Source organism: Rhea americana, unplaced genomic scaffold (assembly GCF_003343005.1).
Source record: "Rhea americana isolate MKP2758 unplaced genomic scaffold, rheAme1 scaffold_19, whole genome shotgun sequence".
NCBI classification, from domain to species: domain Eukaryota; kingdom Metazoa; phylum Chordata; class Aves; order Rheiformes; family Rheidae; genus Rhea; species Rhea americana.
Genome location: NW_028186038.1, coordinates 6,518,932 through 6,530,505, shown reverse-complemented (window position 1 = coordinate 6,530,505; position 11,574 = coordinate 6,518,932). Strand labels below are relative to the sequence as shown.

The 11,574-nt window shown below is 34.4% G+C and overlaps 1 protein-coding gene across 2 annotated transcripts in view; it reads right to left on the bottom strand.

Moving 5' to 3' along the window:
- Positions 1–11,574, bottom strand: part of CENPP (centromere protein P) — a 153,645-nt gene that overhangs the window by 57,157 nt on the left and 84,914 nt on the right. The gene's annotated exons all lie outside the window — the stretch shown is intronic.

Below are 11,574 nucleotides of genomic sequence, written 5' to 3'. Positions count from 1 at the left end.
TCTTCTGTCCTCCAGCTGCGGGTGCAGTGGCAATCTATACTCAGATAAATTCAAGAGAGAATAAGTTGTAGGTTGCTAAGACCTCAAAGGGATATCCCACTAGTCTTCCCCCCCACCCCCAAACCATTTCAGAGAGGATACTCCTTAATAGGGTGAAAACCTGAGTAAACCTTAATAAATCTTAAGTAACCTAGTCACAGAAAAGTGTAAAGTAATATAACTGAATGGAAAGATGTAATGTAGATGTTGAAATGAAGAGGGTAAGAATAGCAAAATTTAGGATTCAGTAACAGTGATAACTAATGCTTTGTGATATAACAGGAATATTTGGAATTTAGACTCTCTGTGTCTGCTATATTTCTAAGCCATGATCTGCAATGTTGGCTCATATATCACAGAATATATCATAAGAATGTGGCCAAGGCCTGCTAAATCCTTCAGGTGGGCCCCTACTATAAGCTCACAGATGTTAAGCATGATGTCAATGTATCTCAATAAGAAAAAACATCTTGCATGTACCAAGTTATTAAAGAAAAGGTGTTGAAATTTGCATGTTTTTATTGATCAGGATCTTTCCACCAATTAAATGACCATAGAACTTCGAGGATTCACCTGAACCGTTGTTTTGTGCAAAGGGACATACCTGTCCAGTAGGATGAAAACTGCAAAAGTGTCCAACAAAATAATGTTGGTAACATGGAAGCTAGAGCACCATTTTGAATTTGAAGCAATGATAAGAGGCCATAAGTTTTCCCTAAGATAAGGTACAAGCACTTTCTCTTAAAAAAAAGATTCAGAAGAAAAAAAACATCAAATGTCTCCCTTTATATTAGAATGAGATAACTTTTATTGCTTCCTTGTGTTGAGGCTGTCAGAACCTTTGAGTCCCCATAAATGTAGAATTCACAGTACACACCCTTTTCCATTTTCCATTTCAGTTTAAATGTGGAAGGAAAAAGATGAAAAGATATTCCCTCCTCCCAAAACTGCAAATCACTCAGCTTTGGCTGAAGAAGAATTTTGAGGGGTGACTACAAGCCTTGTAATAATCCAATCAACAAGATGAATTTCACTCAATACCTTTTGATTTACATAACTCTCAGAGAATGGTTCTAAATTCTGAATTTTGATTTTGAAATGTGCATCATACTTGCACATAAAAAAAATGAGTGTTCAATAATGAAAAGGTCAGAAGTGAAAAGTATGATTTCATCTTCTCTCTACAACAAGTTGGTTGCTCTTTTACAGAAATACATAAATATACTTCTAACATATCTTTTAACAATGAGCTTCTAACATGTCAAAGTGACAACTTTTTTAACTCCTATACTATSGCAACAAAACAAACAGTTATTCCCTTCTGCTGTATCGTGATGCAAATGTTAACTTGCTGAAACTCTCATAGGAAAACATGAAGTACTGTGTTTATGTTCTCACATATACATTTTTCAGAGAACATAAGATTATAGATGGTACTAGCAATATGAGAAAATATTACTAAAACAATTTTACACTATAAACATGATGACTTTCTTCATAAAGCTATTTTTAAAAAACAATTAAGGCTGTAGACAATAGATTTTTAAGAGTTGCACAAGAGCTGGTGTTCTGCAGATTAGAAGCTTCCTAAAGTAACTCCTGAAAATCGCTACTCATTTGGAGGTGTAAAAAGACCGAACAATGATGGGAACTGGTTATATCCTCTTCAGATTTACAGCCTGAAACAACCAACTAAAGGCCRCTCCTATTTAAAATGCAGAAAGCAACAATGAACATGCAGTATTAACACATATTTCAATTACTGTACAACGATCATTGCCAGAATTATTTATCCGGCTTTGGAAGACRCAAATTCATTTCAAGTCACTGCTAAAAGGGGGTTCAGAACCGTACTATGACTTCCTTGCAGAATGTCCTAACCATAGAGATAAAGACTTTGGAGAAAGTGCGTATTTTTAAAGAGTTCTATTTTTAGAGCTGTTATATAGGAAACAAAGATTCAGTGGACCAAAAGAAAGCAATCTAACATGTTCCCTAGCCTCATCTGGAATAAAACCTGCACAACAGTAGTACTGTCTTCTTAAAAAGTGACAAAGTTACAAGCACCTATCCAAAAAAGGTTAGTTAATCATAATGCGATTGACTCATTTGAAAGACATACATTACTGTTGTCTGATGAACAAAAGAGAGATCCCTGCTGTTATTCCTTATTTAGTAACATTACCCTTCTATTACAACTAGTTACCATAACATGCAAAAAATTCTATTTCAAGGGAAAAGGCTTTGATTTTATTTCTCTTGGCACACTGTAAACCATTTTAAATGGGGAAAAAACAGCAGATGTGGAATAAGAGATCTGGTTTAATGATGTCAACAACTTCTGTATAGCTGTAAGGTCCAAATATTGTGGAAAAAAGTTGGAACACATTTTCCATCTAAAAGTAGTGAAGACGTCAATTACAGGACTCTAAGATGCATTAAACAGATCTCCTTTTCCACATAAGGAAATCTGGAATGATCATTTGATCAAAATGCATTTAGGTTTTTAATTTTCTAATAAATGAACACATTTTTTCAAAAAGATTTATACTAATTCAGACATCAAGCAGCATATTCAAATGCTAGCAATAGTTATTTTAACAATTTTATTACAAGTACTATGCTGAAAATCAACGAAATAAGTATGTTTGAGGTTACTTACATCCAGGTGACATTATGCACTTAAAGATCCTTGCTTAAAGACATATTATTCCACATTAAAACATCATAAGGATAAACCCATAAAGACCTAGCACTGTTTTCTCCTATCCAGCTCAAGGAGTGAAGAGAGAATATCAACAGAACATTTCACAAACATTTCCCATTGTGTAGGATGCAAGATGAACAAGTTGTAACAGTTACTACATCATTCTATTACCTTTGGGAAAACGTTCAGACACTATTACATATATCTTAAAGAACTTAAATAGATAAGTACTACACAAAACATGTTAGGTCAAGCCATAAAACAATTTGTGACAAATTATCATCCACTTCTGAAAATATACTGGAATATACCAGATAGTAAAGCAAAACTAAACTAAAAGACATCTTAGCATTATGATGTCAACTTTTCCAACAAATAAACATACTTTTAACTTAAAACTTGAAATAAAAAACATGTTTGGATCAGGAATGGCAAAAAATAAATCAAATCATCTCACAGTGAATCTTAAATAAATGAAGTATAGTCATCTTAAAAATCATAATTTAATTTGTTTCAAGGAAACTAAAAGCAAAGCCACATCATGAACTGCAATACCCTTATTCTGTAGAACTATTTCTGGTCATTGTGAGAGAGACTGGAATAGATGAACTCTGATCTGATCCAGTACAGCTGTTCTTATGCTCTTACGTGCTTTACCGATAGCCTTGCCTAATTGCTGCTGAACACAGTTTTGCACAATGCCACTATCAGCCTGTGAACACAGTTTATAAAGTTTCCCAGTACACAGTCTGGTCATTGCTGTGAAATTTCTTTGAACAATACACAACTGCCTCTTCTCAGCAGTCATGTCAACCCTGAAAATTCCCAYCAATGAACGGGGCATCATGGGCCTGAGTTTCCCAGGATACTGCAAGATATAAAGGATGGGAGGCGAACCTCATTTGACCTGCGAGGTGAGCTGGAACGCTGATGACTACTTACCTCTCGTCATTACCCTGCAGCAGAATACAGAGGGAGACTTGTACCATCCTTTACGACATACAAGTCCCCACARCTTACAGGAATCATTCTACTCTAGCCATCCTCTGAACCTAGAAGTAAAGCTTGACCTGTATTTCCACAGATCTCTCTTTCATTGATACTCATAGCTGGGAATCAGAAGGGTACTCCTTAAATCCCGCTGTCTCGGTGACYAGAAGACATTTTTACCTATTTTCATGTAGTCATCCTGTCATCCTAGTGAGGTTTACCTAGCACACTAATTTCAAAGCTATAAATTTGGAAATCGTCATTTTGCCAGCTTGGGCAGGTTTTGTTGTGTACCCTAGTTAACTGGCAGATCTGGTTTAAAAAAAAGAAGAAGAAGAAGAAGAAGAAGAAGAAAATAAGAAAAAAAGGGCTTATTTCCTCCTCAGATGGTAGCAGCTTTTTCTGTCCTAAGAGAGGGCAAAAAGACACAAAAAATATGCTGGGTATTAGGGTCAAGGCAGTTAGTTAGTTCGTTATTGTGATGTCCAATGACACTTAAACTGGACTCAAAAAAATGATTGTTTTAGCGAGTTAAAAATATTTAGCTATTCTCTTTTCTTATTAATGCTAAAAGAGAAGGATCTTGCCTTGTGCTTTAAACCCAATCCCACGGCTGTGCCAATCATAACTTCTACAAGAGGTGAGTAAATACTCAAGAGCTGAATGAATTCCCCAAAGCAACACTCTTCTAGTCTTTTTGAGCCATCCTGACTCTTCAGTAAATGGAATTTTTTCATGGGTTTATGAACCAAAGTAAATTCAAGCATTAGCAGTCCTGTTACTTAAAATGTTCATCTTGAAAGACATTTATCTTACTCTAAATTTCTTCCTTAGTCATTTGTCATGTAAGGCATTTAGGCATTTCCCACAGCCACTGACTAAATGATTACTGTGGTCTGCTGGAATTTTCATTTCATTTGTGTTTAATTCTCTCTCTCTCTCTTCCCCCCTTCTTTTTTTTTTCTTTTTTAAACAGGATACAGATCTCCACACAGTTGTTGAAAGTAAATATTTGTATAATTCATAGCTTTTGATTCAGCTTATTTGTATTAACGTGCACTGATTTATCGAGAACAGATAACAATGTACTTATTTTTCTACAAAGTACTTTTAAGCAGTTCTGCTGAATTCAGAAAAAAGAATCTTCATTCCAAGTGTGCAGCATGAGTGCACGTATAGCAAACTGCAGACTTTGCATGCAGTATTACTGGAGTAGATCCATGCTCCTCTATGGGAACTATTCATATGATAGCAATTCAAAGGGAAAATATATAAAAGTTGACTTATTTTTTTCCACAAGACAAATAGTTTTCTCAAAGGAGTAATACTGAACACAGCTGTGGAAATATCAGATATTCAACAACACTGTCAACTAAGTCAAAAATCTTCTAAGAGAATTATGTAATAATAGTTTAAAGGATTAAAATTAGGAAAAAGGATTAACTTTTTTCACAGCAATTTCTCCAAAATCCTTAAAGTTCACCATGCCATTACATTTCATTTTTCATTCTCATGCTGTCTGTTCCTTAAAAATCTTCATAGTTAAATTGTCTTCCTACATATTCCATGGTTCATTTTCAATGTATAATTCCAAAACTCCACTTAAAATTACTGTTCTTTGTAAATAAATAGAGGGATACTTCCTTTCAGTGGAAGATGATTCAGAACTGTCTTGATTCATTATCAGTCTTCCAGAGAGAACAAATCTTTTCCAATAGTAGTTCAGTATATTTTGGCTCTCATAATAGAGAATTTAGGAAGGAAGACTTTTCCTCTTTCAATTGGACCAATTACTTTTTATCTATATAAAACATGAAAACGTACTATATTTTCTAGCACATTTTCACAGCTAAACTRCATGTTGCAAGCAGAAGAATTTCCTTTTGTTCATCTTGAACCTACCACCAATTCATTTCATTTGAGGTAACATGTCCTTTTATATTGGAAAAGGCAAAATATTTGCTCTTCATTTCTTTCTTGATGACATATATGATTGATAGATCTCTGTTACATATATGGTGTATTTATTTTGAAAATTAACTTGATGGTTTAAAAATCTTTCCTCCGTACATTGTCTGAAAATGCCATAAGTGAAGGAAAAATTAATTAACTTTCCATTTTAAATTAAATTTATTTGAAATGTGCTGAGCAAAGAACAGCCTATGGTTTTATGTAAGGAGTTATCCATTTYCTATGTTACTCATAAAACAGCTGATATATAAATTATAACAAAAAACATAAAACAATAGTATAGTTGTGGTACAAATCATCTGCTAACAAATTACCGAAGTTGTACAGTTTGCTTATCAACACACACACACACACACACACGGAAGTAAGCTTAGTTACCCAAGTCAAAGCTATTTAGTACTGCTGTGGATAAACCAAATGGAAATTATCCTTTCTATAATACATGTGTTCAAGAACTAAATAATAGACTCTGCTTTTCAGATACTTTCACAAAAAAAGATCTCATTTTCCATCCATGCCACAAGTTAATATGCATTTACAATATACGTTTTCTTTCAATTTACATAAGTATTTCCATKGAGTGGTCAAAGTAACTTCTACTCTCTAGTGAATTGCTACTTACGGGGGGAAAAAAAGAAAACTCAATACAAAACCCTTCAGCGAACCAAACACGTTAACTAAAAAAATTGCCGTATTTTCAACCGAATACCTTTAAAAATAGTACACTAATATATCTATCAGAGAATTCTGATTTCTATGATAGTGCTATATGGTCTTGTAGCTTAGTTTATAGTTCCTTCTCATACTTTTTTCTATTTCCTGGTAAACTCTGCTATAAGACCTATCACGCCACACCTCTGCATGAGTCAAGGCAAGTGAGACCGAACTCATTCCTAGATTCAGCCTTTGCTATCTACATCCAAGTAGCCACGTTTGCTCAAGTCCACAGCAGATTCAACTTTTTGAATATCGCATATCCACAGAGGTAACAGGGCCTAAGATATGTTTGTTACTTAACACATGCAGGTTTGTTTTTTTTTTTTTAAAATACTTAAAATCAACTAATACTAACAGTTGCAGTACCTCAACTTATTTTCACTGGTGAGAAGATTTTCAGTTAAACAACTGCATAGTTAACTATATTTTTTATTAGATATGTTACAGCATATCAAATATTACARTATATGTTACAGTATATCAAATATACCTTTTCCCTAATTTAAATTTAATTTCTGTATTTGCTCCTTTTCTTTTGCACTAATTTGTGATTTTTCCCAGTAGGAAAGGAGTGCGTGCTGAGAATCAGGAAAACACTTTGTGACACATGAATATTTAAAGCAACTTTAATTCTAATTTTTTAAGTGCCATTTTGGAAAAAACATATAGATTATATAATGTCATTTTATTATATAAATGCACAATTACTAAATCTAATTATCAAAACCATAATAGCAGTGGATTAACTACAATTAAAGCACAGATATTTACTCATATATTACTCTTATGAATGTACTGCACACACTTCCAAAAATCTCTCAGTGTATTTAGTGCTATACGCAATCTCGTATGACAGAGTTACTGCTACTGCATCAATGAGACATTCCTACGCAAGTCCCAGGAGTAAAATACAGACCCGAGAACACATGCTAGAGAAAGTAATACGGTATGCAAATCACTTCTTTAGTGAGATAACGTCTTGTTTGTATTAGCAATGTTTCTAAAAGTTTTTATTTCAACAACCCCACAGTAACAAACCCTGTATTTCAAAACTTGCAATCAAGTTTAGTTTGGAAATCTTCCTAGAAATATTTGGTACTTTTTCCACATGAAAAATGGTATATACTCAAAATACTAAATAAAATTAAATTATTTTTGTAGTCTAACATATTTTTAGTATTTTATTTCATTTTTTCTGGAATAAAAAGGACTGGATGCCCAACTCAAAGGAAACTTGAACAGCTACCATTTTAAATGCTGCCTTTAAGTTCAGAACAACATGAATCTAATGAAAAGGTTGTGTAGAAGTCCAGTCTGTACTGTACAGAAATTTTTCCTTTATAACTTATTATCTGAGTGATTCAGTAGTTTGGCACAAGTTGCAGYGCTTTTTAACTACTGTTTGATTTTCCATGAAAGAATGTCTGGTGTCTCCAATGCCTGTAGGACAGATAAGTATCCATACTCCAAAAAAGATTCTCTCATCCTACACAAACTTGGAAGTAGCATCAAAAGACAGACGAAGAATCGACATGCACAGAAACCAAGCTACTTCGAGGCCTCCACTTGTCAAGCAGGTTACCTCACAGCCAGAGCAGTTTCCYGATCCAGTTCACTGCACAAACATTGGTACAGGATTTTACAACAAGGAGATCAGCATCAGGGTGGGAATGAGCCAGCTGGGGGCTTCTTAWGTCGGCATTCCAGCGCACAGAGGTTTGTATTAATCTATGGCCTATGGCAGGAACGTGGTAATGTATTTTCCCCTAAGGGGACACAAACTACCCAGAAGTACATAAAGTACTAAAACTGTAAGAAGAAATCTTTCCATCAGTGGTTTTCAGCAGCATTTAACAAGTCTGACAATCATATGGATGTATGTACATATACACTTGGCTTTACAGCTCCTCTTGTACACAATTTTGTATTATGCAAGGTATGAACTGCCATCAGCTTTACAGGTTGCTAATAAATGCTAGAAATTAAAGACTTTATGACTGCAATATCAACGGTATATTTTGCTGCAGTTTCTAAGTTAGTTGCCAAAAATACTGACTAATAGAGACAAACATTCTGTGTGTAAGTGCTTACTCGTGCATTACCTTAAATAATCATGATTATTTTACATATTTACACGTAAATGCTGAAGAATCAAAAGATGCCCCACGGAAGCTGAAGAACATTGTTTTTCTATAACCAACTTGTTTAAATGGTGTAGTTCAACTTGATAAAAGCCAGAACTTAACTAAAACCAAAACATATGGCTGCACTACACATGGATTGGTTGTGAGCATGAAAGGACTATGTCATGTTAATAAAATGTTACGGGCAGTCTGCAAGAGAGATTTGTGAGGTTGATGTTAGATTCATCATTTTATGTAAACCACATTTATAAACATTGCTAGCAAATGAAAAAGTATTTATTTTGCCTTGCAATAACAAATGTACACAAGATAAGCTTCAAAAAGTGAATGCAATGTAAGCCTTAGCTGCATATGGCAGCAAATACTTGGTTGCATATGTGCACATATTAGAAAATGTAAATACAGTCACTTTCAATAAAGAAATGGAGCTAGCATATTACTTCACCGATGTGATATGTTACTTGCAAAACACCATACAACACTTTTTCATTCGCATATTTCACTATAATGAAAGACAGTGCTCTGAACACTACATACTCGATGTATTCCTCTGCTTGCCTCTGAAACTAACCTGCACTATTCATAGAAGTAAACGACACATTTTAAGGCAARGTAGAATTCTAATTTTCAGCCAACTCTCTCACTGGTAGAAATAGAAATCATTGAAGAGGCCTGAACAAACTGTTTGATCTCCTATAATCTTTTAGTTACAGTTTCTTAGTAATTTAGTTAAATTAGTTATTTAAATACTTAATATTTCTTAGGAAAACACACAAACATTTGCTTGCACAGAAAAGACCCTCACATTAATCCGCATTTCTTTCAGTAAGACACCAACACCACGAATTAAATGACTGTGGAAGAAGCATTTTTATATCAGATTATTAAAGAAAAACAAAAAATCACAGTTCATGAAACAGCAAAGTCATGGAATGTGATGTCTGGGATCAGGCACTTTAAAAATACTGCACTCTCAGGAACCGTAACAAGGTCACTTTTTACTTTATGATTTCAACTCTTATAGTTACAAAAGTAGGCCTTTTTTTTAAACCAACTTCAAGTTTGTTGTGGTTCTGAAACTCCATTTTCTTTTTATAATTCTTATTGAGAGCTTCTGAAATATCAAAGACTTCAAAACACCAATCATTGTTTAAAGTTGCAGAGCCAAATAACACCATTTGGAAACCAGAACAAGAATGATCCCCTACATAAAGATACCCTAACAGGTAAGTTTAAGTGTTAACTTGTAAGTCAGAGGAAAACAAAGAGTTTGAATTTAGCTAATTTAGACAGATGTGAACCACTGAGAGAGAGTTTGCTTTCACAAATGGATAGCCGAGAGCAGTTATTTTGTATGCAAGACAAACGAACAGTAAGGTAAAGTGTTGTTTTAATAGCTGCTTAAACCATATCACCTCAAACCGACAGCTTTAGAAAGCAGCCAAGGAAGCATTTGATTCTACCCTCAAAAGGTAGCAGCTATATCCCTTAAAGGGCTGCTGCACACTCTGCTTAAGTACGCTGCAGTCTCAACTCAAAAACCGAGAGGAACATTGAACCAGCTACCTCGCATCCATTCATTAGTTCATATACTGCAACTTGCATTTAGCACTCCACAGCTGCCTACTGTGCTGGCTCATGTAATGTCTTTGGGTCCAAAAGTTGAAGTATACTGGGAACAGTAAGCTTGGAAGGAATTTTGCAATAGTAGTTAGTTTTTAGTAAACTGGAACATGCTCAAACTATACTGGGAACATTTGGACTATTTTAGTTTCTAGTACTGCCATTAACAGTCAACATTTAAAGTTCAGAATTTGGTAGCTGAGTGACCAGAAAAGGTGATTTATAATGCAATTATAAGATCAGAAAAGATCAGAATACTAGACCTATGTCTAAAGATATAACAGTTTCACTATAAGAAGAGCATTTCAATGGAAGCAATATTTCTACTGCATTGACACAATAGATTGTACAAAACACAAAGATAATCCATTATGAGAGAAGATGGTCACATTTTTCCAGGTACTATTAAAATAGTACCTGGAATGCATGTTAGATTTAATATGTAGCATAGGTCTGACAAACCTGATATACACAAGAATGTGTTTCTATTACCAGAGTCAGCTCAAAATAGAAAAATAATTTTTAAAAATTCAAAATTGCTGAAAAAATAGGATCAGCTGAAATCGCTACTGATGGAAAGGAGAAGTTAAAAACAAGAATCCAATACATTTACATCCCAACCCTCAGGCCCCTCTCTCTCCTCTTCAAGAGCCAAGAAAACACTGGAGGTTTTTAAACAGCAATTTGACACAAATTTGCTGAAGTAAAGGCATCCAAACCAATCCATTCAAAATACAGAGGAGTGTTTGCTTAGGAAGCTTTGGCTTCTAAGCACAGGCAACAGAACGCAGATACATGCAATTTGAGATTTCAGAAAAGTTTAAGATCATCTCTCAAATTTTTACGTGGGAACGTGATGCTCTTGAAACTGTAATTTCATCCTTTGGTAAAAAGTGATAGGGAGAATGTTTATCAGCATTCAYCTATTCTACTAAAACTGGAACACACATGGAAGAACAATGCAGTAGGTAACACAAGCCTTATCTTGTTTGGTATGATGGCACCAACATTTTCATTTTAGGAATAGTATCTTTTTCTTCCTTAAGCAAATAACAGTAGACAAAATAACAAATATTCTACTTGAACTGTCATTTTACAAGTAACACTAAATTACATGGAGATTTATAAAAAAAACAATTTTTTTCTGGTTATTTTTCTACAGCAAGGCCAGAAAATGAGCCAACAGGTGAAGTCACACCTGGACTTGGTTTGCATGGACTTGGACAGACAGAATGTATTGTAGAACAGAGACACAGGACATTATGTTGACTATGAGCCTTTCCCTTTAAGTAAGCTCAAGTAGTCATATATTTCTGAAGTATATATAAACAGGCAGCCTACTTAAGGTAAATAACGAATAGCCCAATTTCTAAATGTTGGGAT